The following is a 21,106-nucleotide window of genomic DNA, read 5'->3' on the forward strand; positions in this document are numbered from 1 at the left end:
CAGGAGAGAAGGGCGCAGGAGAGAAGTGCGCAGGAGAGAAGTGCGCAGGAGGGAGGTGCACAGGAGGCAGGTGAACAGACAAGATGTGCACAGGTGGGAGTGGCACAGAATGGAGGTGCACAGGAGAGAGGTGCACAGGAGAGAAGTGCACAGGAGAGAAGTGCACTGGAGTGAAGTGAACAGGAGAGAGGTGCACAGGAGGGAAGTGCGCAGGAGAGAAGGGCGCAGGAGAGAAGGGCGCAGGAGAGACGTGCGCAGGAGAGACGTGCGCAGGAGGGTGGTGCACAGGAGTGAGGTGCACAGGAGTGAGGTGCAAGGGAGGGAGGTGTAAGGGAGGGAGGTGTAAGGGAGGGAGGTGCACAGGAGAGAGGTGCACAGAACAGAGGTGAACAGGATGGAGGTGCACAGTAGGGCGCTGCACAGGATGGAGGTGCACAACAGAGAAGTGCACTGGGTGAGGTATACAGGAGTGAGGTACACAGGAGGGAGGTGCACAGGAGGGAGGTGCACAGGAGGGAGCTGCACAGAAGAGAGGTGAAGAGTTGGTAGGTGCACAGGAGGGAGGTGCACAGGAGGGAGGTGCACAGAAGAGAGGTGAAGAGTTGGGAGGTGCACAGGAGGGAGGTGCACAAAAGAGATGTGCACAGGAGGGAGGAACACAGGAGACAGGTACACAGGAGGGAGCTGCACAGAAGAGAGGTGAAGAGTTGGGAGGTGCACAGGAGGGAGGTGCACAAAAGAGATGTGCACAGGAGGGAGTGGCACAAAATAGAGGTGCACAGGAGGGATCTTCACAGGAGACAGGTGCACAGATGAGACGTGCAGAGGAGAGAGGTGGACAGGAGGGAGGTGAACAGCAGAGAGGTGCACAGACTGGAGGTGCACAGACGGGAGGTGCACAGACGGGAGAGGAGTAAGGGAGGGTGGTGCACAGGAGGGAGGTGCACAGGAGGGAGGTGCACAGGAGAGATGTGCACAGGAGAGAGGGGCACAGGAGAGAGGGGCACAGGAGAGAGGGGCTCGGCAGAGAGGTGCACAGGACTGAGGTGCACAGGACTGAGGTGCACAGGAGAGAGTCGTGCAGAGGAGAGATTAGTGCACAGGGTGAGGTATACAGGAGTGAGGTACACAGAAGGGATGTGCACAGGAGGGAGTTGCACAGGAGAGAGGTATACAGGAAGGAGGGGCAAAGGAGGGAGGGGCAAAGGAGGGAGATGCACAGGAGAGAGCTGCACAGGAGAGAGGTGCACAGGAGAGAGGTGCAGAGGAGAGTTCTGCACAGGAGAGTTCTGCACAGGAGGGAGGAACACAGGAGACAGGTGAAGAGTTGGGAGGTGCACAGGAGGGACTTTCACAGGAGGAGGTGCACAGAATAGATGTACACAGGAGGGAGTGGCACAGAATAGAGGTGCACAAGAGGGATCTTCACAGGAGGGATGTGCACAGGAGGGATGTGCACAGGAGAGAGGTGCACAGGAGAGAGGTGCAGAGGAGAGAGGTGCACAGGAGGAAGGTGCTCAGGAGGAAGTTGCACAGGAGGAAGGTGCACAGCAGGGAGCTGCACAGGAGGGAGCTGCACAGGAGCGAGGTTCGCAGAATAGAGGTGCACAGGAGGGAGGTGCACAGGAGAGAGTTGCACAGGAGAGAGGTGCACAGGAGAGAGGTGCACAGGTTGGAGGTGGACGGGAGAGATGTGCACAGGAAAGAGCTGCACAGGAGCAAGGTTCACAGAATAGAGGTGCACAGGTGGGAGGTGCACAGGAGAAAGGTGCACAGAATGGAGTTGCACGTGAGAGAGGTGCACAGGAGGGATGTGTACAGGACGAGGTTTCACAGGGGAGATGTGCACAGGAAAGAGGAGCACAGGAGAGAGTTGCACAGGAGTGAGGTGCACAGGAGTGAGGTGTAAGGGAGGGAGGTGTAAGGGAGGGATATGTAAGGGAGGGAGGTGCACAGGAGGGAGGTGCACAGAACAGAGGTGAACAGGATGGAGGTGCACAACAGAGAAGTGGACCGGGTGAGGTATACAGGAGTGAGGTACACAGGAGGGAGGTGCACAGGAGGGAGTTGCCCAGGGGAGAGGAGTAAGGGAGGGTGGTGCACAGGAGATAGGTGCACAGTAGGGAGGTGCCCAGCAGGGAGTTGAACAGAATAGATGTACACAGGAGGAAGGTGCACAGGAGGAATGTCACAGCAGAGAGGTGCACAGGAGAGAGCTGCACAGGAGAGTTCTGCACAGGAGGGAGGAACACAGGAGACAGGTACACAGGAGGGAGCTGCACAGAAGAGAGGTGAAGAGTTGGGAGGTTCACAGGAGGGAGGTGCACAGGAGGGAGGTGCACAGCAGAGAGGGGCAGAGGACTGAGGTGCACAGGACTGAGGTGCACAGGAGAGAGTAGTGCAAATGAGAGATTAGTGCACAGGGTGAGGTATACGGGAGTGAGGTACACAGAAGGGATGTGCACAGGAGGGAGGTGCACGGGGAGAGGAGTAAGGGAAGGTGGTGTACAAAGGAGAGGTGCACAGGAGAGAGGTATACAGGAAGGAGGGGCAAAGGAGGGAGGGGCAAAGGAGGGAGGTGCACAGGAGAGAGGTGCACAGGAGAGAGGTGCACAGGAGAGAGGTGCAAAGGAGAGTTCTGCAGAGGAGGGAGGTGCACAGGAGGGAGGTGCACAGGAGGGACTTTCACAGGAGGGAGGTGCACAGAATAGATGTACAAAGGAGAGAGTGGCACAGAAAGAGGTGCACAAGAGGGATCTTCACAGGAGACAGGTGCACAGATGAGACGTGCAGAGGAGAGAGGTGAACAGCAGAGAGGGGCACAGCAGAGAGTTGCACGGGAGAGAGTTGCACGGGAGAGAGTTGCACGGGAGAGAGTTGCACGGGAGAGAGGTGCACGGGAGAGAGGTGCACGAGAGAGAGGTGCACGGGAGAGAGGTGCACGGGAGAGAGGTGCGCTGAAGAGAGGTGCACAGGTGGGAGTGGCACAGAATAGAGGTGCACAAGACGGATGTGCACAGGAGAGAGGTGCACAGGAGAGAGGTGCACAGGAGGAAGGTGCACAGGAGGAAGGTGCACAGGAGGAAAGTGCTCAGGACGAAAGTGCTTAGGAGGAAGGTGGACAGGAGGAAGGTGCTCAGGATGAAGGTGCACAGGAGGGAGCTGCACAGGACGGAGCTGCACAGGACGGAGCTGCACAGGAGGGAGCTGCACAGGAGCGAGGTTCACAGAAGGGAGGTGCACAGAAGACAGGTGCACAGAAGGGAGGTGCACAGGAGCAGGTGCACAGGAGAGAGGTGCACAGGTTGGAGGTGGACGGGAGAGACGTGCACAGGAAAGAGCTGCACAGGAGCAAGGTTCACAGAATAGAGGTGCACAGGTGGGAGGTGCACAGGAGAAAGGTGCACAGAATGGAGGTGCACATGAGAGAGGTGCACAGGAGGGATGTGTACAGGACGAAGTTTCACAGGGGAGATGTGCACAGGAAAGATGTGCACAGGAGGGAAGTGCACAGGAGGGAAGTGCACAGGAGGGAATTGCACAGGAGAGAAGTGCACAGGTGGGAGTGGCACAGAATGGAGGTGCACAGGAGACAGGTGCACAGGAGAGAAGTGCACAGGAGAGACGTGCACAGGAGAGAGGTGCACAGGAGGGAAGTGCACAGGAGGGAAGTGCACAGGAGGGAATTGCACAGGAGAGAAGTGCACAGGAGAGAAGTGCACAGGAGAGAGGTGCACAGGAGAGAGGTGCACAGGAGAGAGGTGCACAGGAGAGAGGTGCACAGGAGAGAGGTGCACAGGAGAGAGGTGCACAGGAGAGAAGTGCACAGGAGGGAGGTGCAGAGGAGGGAGGTGCACAGGAGGGAGGTGCACAGGAGGGAGGTGCTGAGGAGGGAGGTGCACAGGAGTAAGGTGCACAGGAGGGAGGTTCACAGAATATAGGTGCACAGAATAGAGGTGCACAGAATAGAGGTGCACAGAATAGAGGTGCACAGGAGAGAGGTGCACAGGAGAGAGGTGCACAGGAGAGAAGTGAGCAGGAGAGAGGTGCGCAGGAGAGAGGTGCGCAGGAGAGAAGTGCGCAGGAGAGAAGTGCGCAGGAGAGAGGTGCACATGAGAGTTCTGCACAGGAGGGAGGAACACAGGAGACAGGTACACAGGAGGGAGCTGCACAGAAGAGAGGTGAAGATTTGGGAGGTGCACAGGAGGGAGGTACACAGGAGGGAGGTGCACAAAAGATATATGCACAGTAGGGAGTGGCACTGAATAGAGGTGCACAGGAGGGATCTTCAAAGGATACAGCTGCACAGATGAGACGTGCAGAGGAGAGCGGTGGATAGGAGGGAGGTGAACAGCAGAGTGGTGCACAGGAGAGAGTTGCACGGGAGAGAGGTGCACGGGAGAGAGGTGCGCAGAAGAGAGGTGCACAGGTGGGAGTGGCACAGAATAGAGGTGCACAAGACGGATGTGCACAGGAGAGAGGTGCACAGGAGAGAGGTGCACAGGAGAGAGGTGCACAGGAGGAAGGTGCACAGGAGGAAAGTGCTCAGGACGAAAGTGCTTAGGAGGAAGGTGGACAGGAGGAAGGTGCTCAGGATGAAGGTGCACAGGAAGAAGGTGCACAGGAGGGAGCTGCACAGGACGGAGCTGTACAGGAGGGAGCTGCACAGGAGCGAGGTTCACAGAAGGGAGGTGCACAGAAGACAGGTGCACAGAAGGGAGGTGCACAGGAGCAGGTGCACAGGAGAGAGGTGCACAGGTTGGAGGTGGACGGGAGAGACGTGCACAGGAAAGAGCTGCACAGGAGCAAGGTTCACAGAATAGAGGTGCACAGGTGGGAGGTGCACAGGAGAAAGGTGCACAGAATGGAGGTGCACATGAGAGAGGTGCACAGGAGGGATGTGTACAGGACGAAGTTTCACAGGGGAGATGTGCACAGGAAAGATGTGCACAGGAGAGTGCTGCTCAGCAGGGAGGAGCACAGGAGGTAGGTGTACAGAAGAGATGTGCACAGGTGGGAGTGGCACAGAATGGAGGTGCACAGGAGACAGGTGCACAGGAGAGAAGTGCACAGGAGAGACGTGCAGAGGAGAGAGGTGCACAGGAGGGAAGTGCACAGGAGGGAAGTGCACAGGAGGGAAGTGCACAGGAGGGAATTGCACAGGAGAGAAGTGCACAGGAGAGAAGTGCACAGGAGAGAGGTGCACAGGAGAGAGGTGCACAGGAGAGAGGTGCACAGGAGAGAAGTGCACAGGAGAGAGGTGCACAGGAGAGAGGTGCACAGGAGAGAGGTGCACAGGAGAGAAGTGCACAGGAGGGAGGTGCAGAGGAGGGAGGTGCACAGGAGGGAGGTGCACAGGAGGGAGGTGCACAGGAGGGAGGTGCACAGGAGGGAGGTGCAGAGGAGGGAGGTGCACAGGAGGAAGGTGCACAGGAGGGAGGTTCACAGAATATAGGTGCACAGAATAGAGGTGCACAGAATAGAGGTGCACAGGAGAGAGGTGCACAGGAGAGAAGTGAGCAGGAGAGAGGTGCGCAGGAGAGAGGTGCGCAGGAGAGAAGTGCGCAGGAGAGAAGTGCGCAGGAGAGAGGTGCACATGAGAGTTCTGCACAGGAGGGAGGAACACAGGAGACAGGTACACAGGAGGGAGCTGCACAGAAGAGAGGTGAAGATTTGGGAGGTGCACAGGAGGGAGGTACACAGGAGGGAGGTGCACAAAAGATATATGCACAGTAGGGAGTGGCACTGAATAGAGGTGCACAGGAGGGATCTTCAAAGGATACAGCTGCACAGATGAGACGTGCAGAGGAGAGCGGTGGATAGGAGGGAGGTGAACAGCAGAGTGGTGCACAGGAGAGAGTTGCACAGGAGAGAGGTGCACTGGAGAGAAGAGCACAGGAGAGAAGAGCACAGGAGAGAGGTGCACAGGAGGTGGGTGCATGGGAGGGATGTGTACAGGACGGAGTTGCACAGGAGGGAGTTGCACAGGAGGGAGTTGCACAGGAGAGTGCTGCACAGGAGGTACAGGTGCAGAATAGAAGTGCACAGATGAAAGGTGCACAGGAGAGAGGTGCACAGGAGAGAGGTGCACAGGAGAGAAGTGCACAGGAGGGAGGTGCACAGGAGGGAGGTGCACAGGAGAGAGCTGCACAGGAGAGAGGTGCAGAGTTGGGAGGTGCAGAGTTGGGAGGTACAGAGTTGGGAGGTGCAAAGGAGGGAGCTTCACAGGAAAGCGGTGCACAGGATGGAGGTGCAGAAGAGCGAAGTGCGCAGCGTGAGGTGCACAGACGGATGTGCACAGGAGGGAGGTGCACAGGGGACTGGTGCAGAGGAGGGACCTGTGCAGGAGTGAGGTGCACAGGACTAAAGTGCACATGAGAGAGGTGCACATGAGAGAGGTGCACAGGAGTTAGGTGCACAGGAGTGAGGTGCAAGGGATGGAGGTGCACAAGAGAGAAGTGCACAGGGTGAGGTATACAGGAGGGAGGTGCACAGGAGGGAGGTGCACAGGTGGGAGGTGCACAGGAGGGAGGTGCACAGGAGGGAGGTGCAGAGGGGAGAGGAGTAAGGGAGGGTGGTACACAGGAGATATGTGCGCAGTAGGGAGGTGCAGAGGATGGAGGTGCAGAGCACGGAGGTGCAGAGGATGGAGGGACACAGGAGAGAAGTGCACAGGGGAGAAGTGCACAGGGGAGAAGCGCACAGGGGAGAGGCGCACAGGGGAGAGGCACACAGGGGAGAGGCGCACAGGGGACAGGCGCACAGGAGAGAGGCGCTCAGGAGGGAGGCGCACAGGAGGGAGGCGCACAGGAGAGTGGAGCACAGGTGAGTTGAGCACAGGAGAGTGGAGCACAGGAGAGTGGAGCACAGGAGAGTAGAGGACAGGAGAGTGGAGCACAGGAGAATGGAGCACAGGAGAGTGGTGCACAGGATGTAGGTGCACAGGATGTAGGTGCACAGGATGTAGGTGCACAGGGGAGAGGTGCACAGGGGAGAGGTGCACAGGGGAGAGGTGCACAGGAGGGAGGTGCACTGGAGGGAGGTGCACTGGAGGGAGGTGCACAGGAGGGAGGTGCACATGATAGTGGTGCACTGGAGAGTGGTGCACAGGAGAGTGGTGCACAGGAGTGAGGTGTAAGGGAGGGAGGTGCACAGAACAGAGGTGAACAGGACGGAGGTGCACAGGAGGGAGGTGCACAGGAGGGAGGTGCACAGGGGAGAGGAGTAAGGGAGGGTGGTGCACAGGAGATAGGTGCACAGTAGGGAGGTGCCCAGCAGGGAGTTGAACAGAATAGATGGACACAGGAGGAAAGTGCACAGGAGGAATGTCACAGCAGAGAGGTGCACATGAGAGTTCTGCACAGGAGGGAGAAATACAGGAGAGAGGGGCAAAGGGGTGAGGTGCATAGGAGGGAGTGTCACAGCAGAGAGGTGCACAGCAGAGAGGTGCACAGGAGAGTTCTGCACAGGAGGGAGGAATACAGGAGACAAGTACACAGGAGGGAGCTGCACAGGAGGAAGGTGCACAGGAGGGAGGTGCACAAAAGAGATGTGCACAGGAGGGAGTGGCACAGAATAGAGGTGCACAGGAGGGATCTTCAAAGGATACAGGTGCACAGATGAGACGTGCAGAGGAGAGAGGTGGACAGGAGGGAGGTGGACAGGAGGGAGGTGGACAGGAGAGAGGTGGACAGGAGAGAGGTGGACAGGTGGGAGGTGCACAGGTGGGAGGTGCACATGAGAGAGGTGCACAGGAGGGAGTTGCACAGGAGGGAGTTGCACAGGAGGGAGGTGCACAGGAGGGAGGTGCACAGGAGAGTGGTGCACAGGTGTGAGGTGCACAGGTGTGAGGTGCGCGGGAGGGAGGTGCGCGGGAGGGAGGTGCACGGGAGAGAGGTGCATGGGAGAGAGGTGCACGGGAGAGAGTTGCACAGGAGGGATGTGCGCAGGAGAGAGGTGCACAGGAGAGAGGAATACAGGAAGGAGGGGCACAGCAGGGAAGGGCACAGGAGGGAGGGGCACAGGAGGGAGGGGCACAGGAGGGAGGTGCACAGGAGGGAGGTGCACAGGGGAGAGGAGTAAGGGAGGGTGGTGCACAGGACGGAGGTGCACAGGAGAGAGGTGCACAGGAGGGAGGGGCACAGGAGAGTTCTGCACAGGACAGTTCTGCACTGGAGATAGGAACACAGGAGACAGGTGAAGAGTTGGGAGGTGCACAGGAGGGACTTTCACAGGAGGGAGGTGCACAGAATAGAGGTGCACAGGTGGGAGGTGCACAGGAGAAAGGTGCACAGAATGGATGTGCACGTGAGAGAGGTGCACATGAGGGATGTGTACAGGAGAGTGCTGCTCAGCAGGGAGGAGCACAAGAGGGAGGTGCACAGAAGAGATGTGCACAGGTGGGAGTGGCACAGAATGGAGGTGCACAGGATAGAATAGTGCACAGGATAGAATAGTGCACAGGAGAGAGTAGTGCACAGGGTGAGGTATACAGGAGTGAGGTACACAGAAGGGATGTGCACAGGAGGGAGGTGCACAGGGGAGAGGAGTAAGGGAGGGTGGTGCACAGGAGGGAGATGCACAGGAGAGAGGTGCACAGGAGAGAGGTGCACAGGAGAGAGGAATACAGGAAGGAGGGGCACAGGAGGGAGGGGCACAGGAGAGAGGTGCACAAGAGAGTTCTGCACAGGAGATTTCTGCACAGGAGAGAGGAACACAGGAGAGAGGAACACAGGAGACAGGTGAAGAGTTGGGATGTGCACAGGAGGGACTTTCACAGGAGATAGGTGCACAGATGAGACGTGCAGAGGAGAGAGGTGGACAGGAGGGAGGTGAACAGCAGAGAGGTGCACAGGAGGGAGGGGCACAGCAGAGAGGGGCACAGCAGAGAGGGGCACAGCAGAGAGGTGCAGAGGATGGAGGGGCACAGGGGAGAAGTGCACAGGGGAGATGTGCACAGGGGAGATGTGCACAGGGGAGATGTGCACAGGGGAGAGGTGCACAGGGGAGAGGTGCACAGGCGGGAAGTGCACAGGCGGGAGGTGCACAGGAGGGAGGTGCACAGGAGGGAGGTGCACAGGAGAGTGGTGCACAGGAGAGTGGTGCACAGGAGTGAGGTGCACAGGAGTGAGGTGTAAGGGAGGCAGGTGCACAGGAGAGAGGTACACAGAACAGAGGTGAACAGGACGGAGGTGCACAGTTGGGCTCTGCACAGGATGGAGGTGCACAAGAGAGAAGTGCACAGGGTGAGGTATACAGGAGTAAGGTACACAGAAGGGAGGTGCACAGGAGGGAGGTTCACAGGAGGGAGGTGCACAGGGGAGAGGAGTAAGGGAGGGTGGTGCACAGGAGATAGGTGCACAGTAGGGAGGTGCCCAGCAGGGAGTTGAACAGAATAGACGTACACAGGAGGAAAGTGCACAGGAGGAATGTCACAGCAGAGAGGTGCACAGGAGAAAGGTGCACAGGAGAGTTCTGCACAGGAGGGAGGAATACAGGAGGGAGGGGCAAAGGGGGGAGGTGCACAGTAGGGAGTGTCACAGCAGAGAGGTGCACAGGAGGGAGCTGCACAGAAGAGAGGTGCACAGGAGGGAGGTGCACAGGAGGGTGGTGCACAGGAGGGAGGAATACATGAGACAAGTACACAGGAGGGAGCTGCACAGGAGGAAGGTGCACAGGTGGGAGGTGCACAAAAGAGATGTGCACAGGAGGGAGTGGCACAGAATAGAGGTGCACAGGAGGGATCTTCACAGGATACAGGTGCACAGATGAGACGTGCAGAGGAGAGAGGTGGACAGGAGGCAGGTGGACAGGAGGGAGGTGCACACGAGAGAGGTGCACAGGAGAAGATGCACAGGTGGGTGGTGCACAGGAGAGAGGTGCACAGGAGGGAGGTGCATAGGAGAGAGGTGCACAGGAGAAGATGCACAGGTGGGTGGTGCACAGGAGAGAGGTGCACAGGAGGGAGGTGCACAGGAGAGTGGTGCACGGGATGTAGGTGCGCGGGAGGGAGGTGCGCGGGAGGGAGGTGCGCGGGGGAGAGGTGCGCGGGGGAGAGGTGCGCGGGAGAGAGGTGCACAGTAGGGCACTGCACAGGATGGAGGTGCACAAGAGAGAAGTGCACAGGGTGATGTAAACAGGAGGAAGGTACACAGGAGGGATGTGCACAGGAGGGAGGTACACAGGAGGGAGGTGCACAGGAGGGAGGTACACAGGAGGGAGGTGCACAGGAGGGAGGTGCACAGACGGGAGAGGAGAAAGGGAGGGTGGTGCACAGCGGAGAGGTGCACAGGAGGGACGTGCGCAGGCGAGAGGTGCACAGGAGAGAGGAATTCAGGAAGGAGGGGCGCAGCATGGAAGGGCACAGGAGGGAGGGGCACAGGAGGGAGGTGCACAGGAGAGAGTAGTGCAGAGGGTGAGGTATACAGGAGTGAGGTACACAGGAGGGTGGTGCACAGGAGGGTGGTGCACAGGAGGGAGGTGCACAGGAGGGAGGGGCACAGGAGAGTTCTGCACAGGACTGTTCTGCACTGGAGGTAGGAACACAGGAGACAGGTGAAGAGTTGGGAGGTGCACAGGAGGGACTTTCACAGGAGGGAGGTGCACAGAATAGAGGTGCACAGGTGGGAGGTGCACAGGAGAAAGGTGCACAGGAGAAAGGTGCACAGAATGGAGGTGCACGTGAGAGAGGTCCACAGGAGGGATGTGAACAGGACGAAGTTTCACAGGGGAGATGTGCACAGGAAAGATGTGCACAGGAGAGTGCTGCTCAGCAGGGAGGAGCACAAGAGGGAGGTGCACAGGAGAGTGGTGCACAGGAGAGTGGTGCACAGGAGAGAGGTACACAGGAGGGAGTTGCACAGGAGGGAGTTGCACAGGAGGGAGGTGCACAAAAGAGATGTGCACAGGAGGGAGTGGCACAGAATAGAGGTGCACAGGAGGGATCTTCACAGGAGATAGGTGCACAGATGAGACGTGCAGAGGAGGGAGGTGGACAGGAGGGAGGTGGACAGTAGGGAGGTGGACAGGAGGGAGGTGAACAGCAGAGAGGTGCACAGCAGAGAGGTGCACAGGATAGAGGTGCACAGGATAGAGGTGCACAGGAGAGTGGTGCACAGGAGAGTGGTGCACAGGAGAGTGGTGCACAGGAGAGTGGTGCACAGATGGGAGGTGCACAGACGGGAGAGGAGTAAGGGATGGTGGTGCACAGGAGGGAGCTGCACAGGAGGGAGGAATACAGGAGGGAGGTGCACAGGAGAGTTCTGCACAGGGGAGTTCTGCACAAGAGGGAGGAACACAGGAGACAGGTGAAGAGTTAGGAGGTGCACAGGAGGGACTTTCACAGGAGGGAGGTGCACAGAATAGATGTACACAGGAGGGAGTGGCACAGAATAGAGGTGCACAAGAGGGATCTTCACAGGAGACAGGTGCACAGATGAGACGTGCAGAGGAGGGAGGTGGACAGGAGGGAGGTGAACAGCAGAGAGGTGCACAGGAGGGAGGTGCACAGGAGAGAGGGGCACAGGAGAGAGGGGCACAGGAGAGAGGGGCACAGGATGGAGGTGCAGAGGATGGAGGTGCAGAGGATGGAGGGGCACAGGGGAGAAGTGCACAGGGGAGGGGTGCACAGGGGAGAAGTGCACAGGAGGGAGGGACACAGGAGGGAGGGACACAGGAGGGAGGGACACAGGAGAGAAGTGCACAGGAGAGAAGTGCACAGGAGAGAAGTGCACAGGAGGGATTTGCACAGGAGGGACCTGTGCATAAGTGAGATGCACAGGAGGGAGGTGCACAGGAGGGAGTGGTGCACAGGGGAGTGGTGCACAGGGGAGTGGTGCACAGGAGGGACCTGTGCAGGACTGATGTGCACAGCAGGGACGTGCACAGGAGGGATATGCACAGAAGAGAGGTACACTGGAGGGAGGTGCCACAACAGAGGTGCACAGGAATGAGCTGCACAGGAGAGAGGTGCACAGGAGGGAGGTGCACAGAAGAGAGGTACACTGGAGGGAGGTGCCACAACAGAGGTGCACAGGAATGAGCTGCACAGGAGAGAGGTGCACAGGAGGGAGGTGCACAGGAGGGAGGTGCACAGGAGGGAGGTGCACAGGAGAGAAGTGCGCAGGAGAGAAGTGCGCAGGAGGGTGATGCACACCAGAGAGGTGCCCAGGAGACAGATTCACAGAATAGAGGTGCACAGGAGGTGGGTGCTTAGGAGGGATGTGTACAGGACGGAGTTTCACAGGAGGGAGGTGCACAGGAGAGTGCTGCACAGGAGGTACAGGCGCAGAATAGAGGTGCACAGATGAAAGGTGCACAGATGAAAGGTGCACAGGAGAGAGGTGCACAGGAGAGAGGTGCACAGGAGAGAGGTGCACAGGAGAGAGGTCCACAGATGGGAGGTGCACAGATGGGAGGTGCACAGGAGAGAGCTGCACAGGAGAGAGCTGCACAGGAGAGAGCTGCAGAGTTGGGAGGTGCAGAGTTGGGAGGTGCAGCGTTGGGAGGTGCAGAGTTGGGAGGTGCAAAGGAGGGAGCTTCACAGGAAAGCGGTGCACAGGGTGGAAGTGCAGAAGAGCGAAGTGCGCAGCGTGAGGTGCACAGACGGATGTGCACAGGAGGGGGGTGCAGAGGGGAGTGGTGCAGAGGAGGGACCTGTGCAGGAGTGAGGTGCAGAGGACTAAGGTGCACATGAGAGAGGTACACAGGAGGGAAGTGCACACAACAGATGTGCACAGGAGGGAGGTGCACAGGAGAGACGTGCAGAGGAGTCAGTTGTGCAGGAGGGAGGTGCACAGGAGGCAAGTGAACAGGAGAGAGGTGCACAGGAGTTATTTGCTCAGAATAGAGGTGCACAGTAGGAAGGTGTACAGGAGAGAGATAGAGGAGGGAAGAGCACAGAATAGAGGTGCAGAGGAGGGTGGTGCAGAGGAGGGTGGTGCACAGGAGGGATGTGCACAGGAGGGATGTGCACAGGAGGGATGTGCACAGGAGAGAGGTGCACAGGAGGGGGTCGCACAGAATAGAGGTACACAGGAGGGAGGTGCACAGGAGGGAGGAGCAGAAGAGAGAAGTGCAGAAGAGAGAAGTGCAGAAGAGGGAGGTGCAGAAGAGGGAGGTGCAGAAGAGGGAGGTGCAGAGGAGAGAGGTGCAGAGGAGGGAGGGGCACAGGAGGGAGGGGCACAGGAGGGTGGGGCACAGGAGGGAGGGGCACAGGAGGGAGGGGCACACAATAGAGGTCCATAGCAGGGAGGTGAACAGAAGGGAGGTGCACAGGGGAGTGGTGCAGAGGAGGGTCCTGTGCAGGAGTGAGGTGCACAGGAGGGAAGTGCACAGGACGTAGGTGCACAGGAGGGAGGTGTACAGTAGCCAGCTGCACAGGAGAGAGTTGCACAGCACAGAGGTGCACAGGAGGGATATGCACTGCAGGGAGATGCACAGGATTGTGGCGCATAGGACTAAGATGCACAGGGAGGTGCACAGGTCGGAGGTGCACAGAAGAGATGTGCACAAGAGGGCTGTTCACAGGAGGGAGGTGCACAGAAGTGATGTGCACAGGAGGGATGTTTACCGGAGGCAGGTGCACAGGAGGGAGATGATCAGGAGAGTGGTGCACAGGATTGTGTTGCATTGGACTGAGTTGCACAGGGAGGTTCACAGGACAGAGGTGCACAGTGGAGTGGTGCAGAGGAGGGACCTGTGCAGGAGTGAGGTGCACAGGAGGGAGGTGCACAGGAGGGAGGTGCACAGGAGAGTGGTGCACAGGAGGCAGTTGCGCAGGAGGGAGGTGCACAGGAGGGAAGTGAACAGGAGAGTTGTGCACAGGAGAGTTGTGCACAGGAGTGAGGTGCACAGGAGTGAGGTGCACAGAAAAAAGGTGCACAGGAGGGAGGTGCACAGAGGAGTGGTGCACAGGAGGGAGGTGCACAGGAGGGATTTGCACAAGAGGGATGTTTACAGGAGAGAGCTGAACAGGAGGCAGGTGCACAGGAGGGAGGTGCACAGGAGGGAGGTGATCAGGAGGGAGGTGATCAGGATTGTGTTGCATCGGACAGAGTTGCACAGGGAGGTGCACAGGAGAGTGGTGCACAGTGGAGTGGTGCAGATGAGGGACCTGTGCAGGAGTGAGGTGCACAGGAGGGAGGTGCACAGTAGGGATGTGCACAGGAGGGATTTGCACAGGAGGGACCTGTGCATAAGAGAGATGCACAGAATAGAGGTGCACAGGAGGGAGGTGCACAGGAGGGAGGTGCACAGGGGAGTGGTGCACAGGGGACTGAGATGAGGAGAAATTTCTTCACTCAAAGGGTTCTGAATCTTTGGAGTTCTCTACCCCAGAGGGTTGTTCATGTTCCATCATTGAATATATTTAAGGCTGAGATATACAGATTTTTGTTCTCACAGGGAATCGAGGATATGGGGAGTGAGTGGGAAAGCAGAGTTAAGGCCGAGGATCAGCTATGATAGTATTAAATGGAGGAGCAGGCTCGAGGGGCCGTATGGTCCACACCTGCTCCTATTTTATTTGCTCTTATATTCTTATTGTGGTTCTAGAACTGATAGCCCAGCATCCCATTTATAAACTTCCTGGTTTTTTTTGCTCCACCTGCAACACTGGTATTCTGTTCCACAATTCTGTCACCCTTTTACTGAGCAAGAGTTGTCTAAGTTTCTTATTTTCCTTGGATCCTTTTCTGAATTTCAATGCTCCATACTTGTGAAAATTTTAAAGATTTTTTTAATCAAGATTCATCTCTTTTTACTTCTTTCCAAAGAATAAAGTTCCAGGACAGACAACATTTCCTTGCAACTCAGTGCAGGAATCAGACTCATACTGCTCCTGTCTAATAATCTGTGGCCCAGTATTTACTGTAAGGGACATCTCACCTTCTGCCCTGATAGCGAGACTTGTTCCTGCACCCTTCAGCTCAAAATATTTTTGACCATGACCTTGTTGGAAGTGCAAACTGATAATGTGCAGCAAGGGTAACAGGGCATCTGGGAACTTGCTGAACACTGGGACTAACAGTGTATTTCCTGAACCAATGAGATTAAAGGATTGAAAAATAAACAGAGGAGGGACTGAGAAAGTGGGTTAAATAGAGTGGGTGAATTCAATGTCAAATCAGGTACAGAAAGAGGAATAAAGAGAGGGAAAGAAAGCTCGGATTACGTGAGAGAAAAAAGAGATAGAAAGAAAATTAAGTTAAAAAAGTGACATTTTTTTAGATCTCGAGTAACAATTCACAACCTGAATGAATGAGACTACACAGTTTTAATTGTACACTTTCTGAACAAAGTGGTTGATTGTCAGTCATTAACAATCATTAAAAGGGTATTTAATTAGTAATTAGTAATTACTCACTGGTGAGTTTAATCTGCAATTAATGTGCAAATGCATCAACTTCTTGAAAACAGTCAGGTGGGTTAAGAGCGAGCTGTCGTTTTCATGAAGCCAACCGTAGAGTGCACAAATCATCCAGCAACTTGTGGCAATTCACAACTCATGGGGTATCCCTTCCTCACCATAACTTGCTGGCTGATTTTCACATTAATAACAGCTTGCCCCATTCACATGCCATTATTTTTTCAGCAAATTCTGTCGCATAAGGTACATAAGCTGTTGCTGGGTAGATTATGCATTTAGACATTAAGCATCATCACAGGATGTGATGTTACAAGCCTGAATCTCCTGTTGCTCAGTATTCATGTAGATAACTTAGAGATAAGACCCCTACAAATAAATTCCTGTTACTTTGACCCAAAGTCTACTATCCTCATTTAATTCTAAAAGCACACTAACAATATAATACAGATTTCACTGCCATCTTGCTACCTACTGATCAAACCTGGACATAATCCTTATGATGGTAGATTGGTCAGCACTATTGACCAATCCAGTTTGGATTTGCAAATTAAGACAAATTCCCTTTCTTAGTGATTTATAAAAAATATAAACACTGATTCCCCCCAATACCAAACACTGTTGAATTACATTGGCAACCAGATTCCACACCTTTTGCTGCTTCTTAGTCGTGCATCAATTCAGCCAATACATTGCCATCTGTCCCATGGGCACAGACCGACTGAATCAGTCTGTTATGTGGAACAGGTTCAAATTCCTCCCTCATCTCTAGGTAGACAGAATCCACTGCCTCATTCTCATCCACCAGACCTAGAACCTCCTCAAAGACATCCAGCTAATTCATCAGACATGACTATCCCGCATAAACCACATACTTGCTCTCTCTTAACAATATCTTGTTCTCCCAGTTCACCAATTATGCTAGGATATCAAAAGGTAACTTCAAGCTATCATGTTACTTGCCTCAGAGTCAGAAGGTTGTGGTTCCAGGGGCGAAGTACATAATCTAGGCAGATATTTCAATGCAGTACTCCATCCATCTGGGGCAGCATAAACATAGCGGTGACCTGACTGTGCGCTATAAACTAATTAAACAACTGGATAGCATATCGATTGATCGATTAGCCCAGTTTAACAGATTGGGAATCATTGAGTGACATGATCTTAAACTATGTAAATATCGTGTCAGGCAAGGCTCAAACCTGCCAAGACTGAGGCACACATTATTTTGCCACCTGAACATTACAACTTAAAATTGCAAGCCCCTGACTGGAAAGACATTTGCATAGTAGCAGACAGTGTTGGAACAAGGGTAACCAGTCATTGCTTCCCCAATGCACAGAAGAAGTGGTCAGATCAGTTTTAGTCACATGACTGACTGTTTTTCTGAATTTGAACTTCCAACAGGGAAAGAAATCCAAAGGCTGTTTTCTCCTGGACTGAGAAGACCTTTCTCCTGTCTGCTCTCATCTTGCTCTCACCAGCTTCGGAAACCATTGAAGACGTATGAACCCCAAGAGAGAAGATTCTCCTATAGTGAACAAGGTTTAAGAAGAATACTGGGCCCCAACAAAAAGTAAGAGCTGTGTACAATCAAGGACTTTATGGCGAGCTGGAAACACAGAAAAAAGTAACGAGAAATCCCTTTTTAGAGACTGCCTCATACCTCTCCATTTTATTTTTCTTCTCTTTTCTGTCCCTATCTGCATGTGTGTATCACGTGTGCATGCTAGCATAGGCACGTTGTATATCCGTAGGTGTTAACTATATTAGAGTTTAAGTTTAAGGTTTAATAAATTTCACTCTAAATCTAAAGAAAACCTAGTGTTCTCATTTCTTAGCCTTATAATTGGAAAGCGACGAACAAGGATTCACAAAGGGGGAGCTCAAAACACAGTATGTTTAAAATTAAACCCTGTTACAATCAGACCAGGTGAAGACAATAAAAGACCCCTCGACATCTTTCTCACCTGGTCATAACAATAGGAATAGACTGGATGATCGGCAGTTCTTCTTTCCCCTGAGAGTAATGAGCCTCTGGAATACATTGCTGGTTGATGTGTTGGATGCTGACTCTCTGTCTACCTTCAAGAGGGAGCTGGCCTGGTTCTGGACTGAGTCAGAAATGACACCATACAGAGATAAGTGTCTTTCTAGATATCACTTGATCCATGTGATCTCCTGAGCTGGCTCTGATCAGCTGAGGGGATCAGAGAGGGATTTTCCAAAGGAATTTTTCCCTTTTTAGTCCTGGCTTTTTCATCTTTCTCAAGACATTACATGGTGGAGGGAGGTGGTGATTTGAGGGTGGGGGTGGGACATGTTTTCTCACGATGCTCCAGCCATCATGTGATGTGGGGCAGGCTTGATGGACCAGCTGGCCTTTTCCTGATGGTCAATTTTAGAAATTTATATGAATCCAAATGGAACCTTTTCTTTGCTTCAAGAGAATATTAAAGATCTCATAACGTTGTTTGAAGAAATGCAGGAGGTTCTGCCCAATATTCCTCCTTTCATTAAGACACCAAAAACTGAATTAACTGATAGATTGGCTGGAATTTTACAGCCATCCAACGAACGGACCAGTGGCGGGGTGGTGGGGGGGATGTAGAATTCAGTGGGAGTCCGGGGGTGGGGGTGGGGGTGGGGGCCGTTCCCGACGCCTTCCCAGCCCTGATGCAATTTTACGCGGGGCGGCGGCATCAAGAAACGGCCTACCCGCCCCGGGCCAATCAAGGCCCTTAAGAGGTCAATTATCTGCCACTTAAGCGCTGCCTCCTGCCGCTGCTGGCAGCCTTCTTGCCTGTGCCGCTTGGAGGGCCTCCCATGGCCCAACTTCTCCCACTGAACAGCACTTTCACCCTCCCCCCCCACCCTGCTGTTAAATGACCCTCCTTGCCTTGCCAGGGCCCAGGCAGTTGTCCCCAGAGAGAGCCCAAAAACCTACCTTAGTTCCGGGGCCATCCTTCCTCTCGCTTCCATTGGCCGGGTGTAGTCCCAGCAGTGCCAGCCACTGCTCCCAGTGGCACCGCTCAGTCTAAGAGCTGCCAGCCTGCTGATTGGCCGGCAGCTCCATGAGGCAGGACCTCCTGCCTCAAAGAGATGGAAGTCCCACAAAAGGCAAATTGAGGGTCTTGGGAGTGAATAATCCCGGTGTGGCTCCCCAGGCCAGGTGGAGGTGGGCTCGCCACGGACTTTTCGGCCGGTGGGTGGGGTCTCGACAAATATGACTATGTGGGGGGTAGGATCAGTAAGTTCGCGGATGACACAAAGATTGGCCGAGTGGTCAACAGTGAGGTGGAGTGTCTTGAGTTACAGGAAGATATAGACGGGATGGTCAAATGGGCAGAAAAGTGGCAGATGGAATTTAACGCTGAAAAGTGTGAGGTGATACACTTTGGAAGGAGTAATGTGACACGGAAGTATTCAATGAATGGCCTGACACTGGGAAGTTCTGAGGAACAAAGGGACCTTGGCGTGTTTGTCCATAGATCTCTGAAGGCAGAAGGGCAGGTTAATAGGGTGGTGAAAAAGGCATATGGGACACTTGCCTTTATCAATCGAGGCATAGATTACAAAAGCAGGGAGGTCATGTTGGAGTAGTACAGAACTTTGGTAAGGCCACAGCTGGAGTACTGTGTGCAATTCTGGTCGCCACATTATAGGAAGGATGTGATTGCATCGGAGGGGGTGCAGAGGCGATTAACCAGGATGTTGCCTGGGATGGAACATTTAAGCTATGAAGAGAGGTTGGATAGGCTTGGGTTATTTTCGCTGGAGCAGAAAATACTGAGGGGTGACCTGATTGAGGTGTACAAGATTATGAGGGGCATGGACAGGGTGGATAGGGAGCAGCTGTTCCCGTTAGTTGAAGGGTCAGTTACGAGGGGTCACAAATTTAAGGTGAGGGGCGGGAGGTTTAAGGGGGATTTGAGGAAGAACTTTTTTACCCAGAGGGTGGTGACAATCTGGAATGCCCTGCCTGGGAGGGCGGTAGAGGCGGGTTGCCTCACATCCTTTAAAAAGTGCCTGGATGAGCACTTGGCACGTCATAACATTCAAGGCTATGGGCCAAGTGCTGGCAAATGGGATTAGGTAGACAGGTCAGGTGTCTAAAATGCATCGGTGCAGACTCGATGGGCCAAAGGGCCTCTTCTGCACTGTATTATTCTGTCATTGTGTGATTCTGTGATATCTTGGGTTGACACCATACTTGGTGTTTGTTGCTTGGTCCATTTCATGGGACACATGGTAAACACTGAGTCAGAGCAGACATGCACAGTGTCCTTTTACAACTTAGGTATGCCAGTGCATTTGGAAAATATCTGCCCATTTGTACGACTACTGGGCATTCTTCCTCTATGATACTGCTTGATCCTGCCACCGGGAAGGCAGCATACTATCCTGGAGTTTTGTCTATGGCCACAGAAGCACCTGTCTGTTTTCCTCATTATCAAAACCCCCTACCAAGATTGCTTTTCCACTCTTCTTCCTCCCCCTGATGCAGCTGAGACACCCATGGTGCCGTGGACTTGGATCTAACTTCACAACTCAGAGGAGCCGGTCATGTCACTCTTTAGCCAATGCCTATGATGTGCATAAGTATGATTCTTGTGTCTCCCAGGAGTTATGTGGCATTTCCCCACAGTTTCATAGAGCAAAGCTACATTCCTGCATGAATAATGGTGCACATTTCTGAACTAAAGCTACCCTTTAACAACTGCTTTAAGATCCACAAAGAAGGCACATTTTACAACATAATGTTAATTTGCATTCACACTTCCTGTTTTTATATTAGCTTTTGCAGTTTTCCAGTCAAAAATATATCTGTTTAAGGACTTTTGACACAATTTTACAACTTACTTTTATTCACCTTTCCGGAATCCGACTCACTCATTGAGACATGTCTTCGCTACTTTACAAAGCACAGAAGAGCAGTCTCATTTTTAAGGCTGAAGTTGAACATCTCAAAGCATTTCAAACACTGCAAATTATATTGAAATGCACCATTTTTCACACAACACTTTTCCAGAAATACTGATGAGATGCATGATCATTTGATCTGTCTTTGGTGGCAATGGCAGCCTCACTGAACTGAACAACAAAGCAGAGGCATTGCAGGAAGCTGGTGTTGCCGACTGTGTCAAACACCACAGAAAGATCGAGGAAGGTGAAGAGGGATAGTGCACAGTTATAGAGGATCTTGTTAGTGACTTTCATTAAAGTTGTTTTGGTACTGTGGCAGAGTACAGAGATTGCAGAGATTCAACCATGGAATTCCAGGACAAATGGGCAAGGAATTGCGAGGCAACGCGTTCGAGGATGTTGGAGAGTGAAGGTAGGTCAAAGATGGGGTGGTAGTTTGCAGGGACAGATGGATCAACAGTGGCTTTTTGAGGAGGGAGTGATAACAGTGGTTTTGAAAGGGAGGGATCAGAACATGAGGAAAGAGAATCATTTACAATGTCAGCTAACATTCAAATCAGGAAGGGAAATTGGGTTTAATGAGCAGTTTAATGAGAATGAAGTCAAGAGATTGGATGTGGGACTCGTGAACCAGGTGAGCTTGAAAAGGATATGAACAATGATGAAATAGAAATTAGTGAGATGGGCCATCTTAGGCCTGATGGGCAAGAGGAATGGTGGAAGGAGCAGAGACAGGATAATGTACAGACTCAAGCTTAGTGATATATCTTCAAGCTTAATGAAAGGAAGTCCATGAACTCCTTGAACTGTTGTCAG

General features: G+C 53.9%; 1 protein-coding gene across 1 annotated transcript in view; it reads right to left on the bottom strand.

Moving 5' to 3' along the window:
* LOC137371350 (rap guanine nucleotide exchange factor 2-like) overlaps positions 1-21,106 on the bottom strand; it is a 150,597-nt gene that overhangs the window by 51,782 nt on the left and 77,709 nt on the right. The gene's annotated exons all lie outside the window — the stretch shown is intronic.

This window comes from Heterodontus francisci, chromosome 1 (genome assembly GCF_036365525.1).
Source record: "Heterodontus francisci isolate sHetFra1 chromosome 1, sHetFra1.hap1, whole genome shotgun sequence".
NCBI classification, from domain to species: Eukaryota; Metazoa; Chordata; class Chondrichthyes; order Heterodontiformes; family Heterodontidae; genus Heterodontus; species Heterodontus francisci.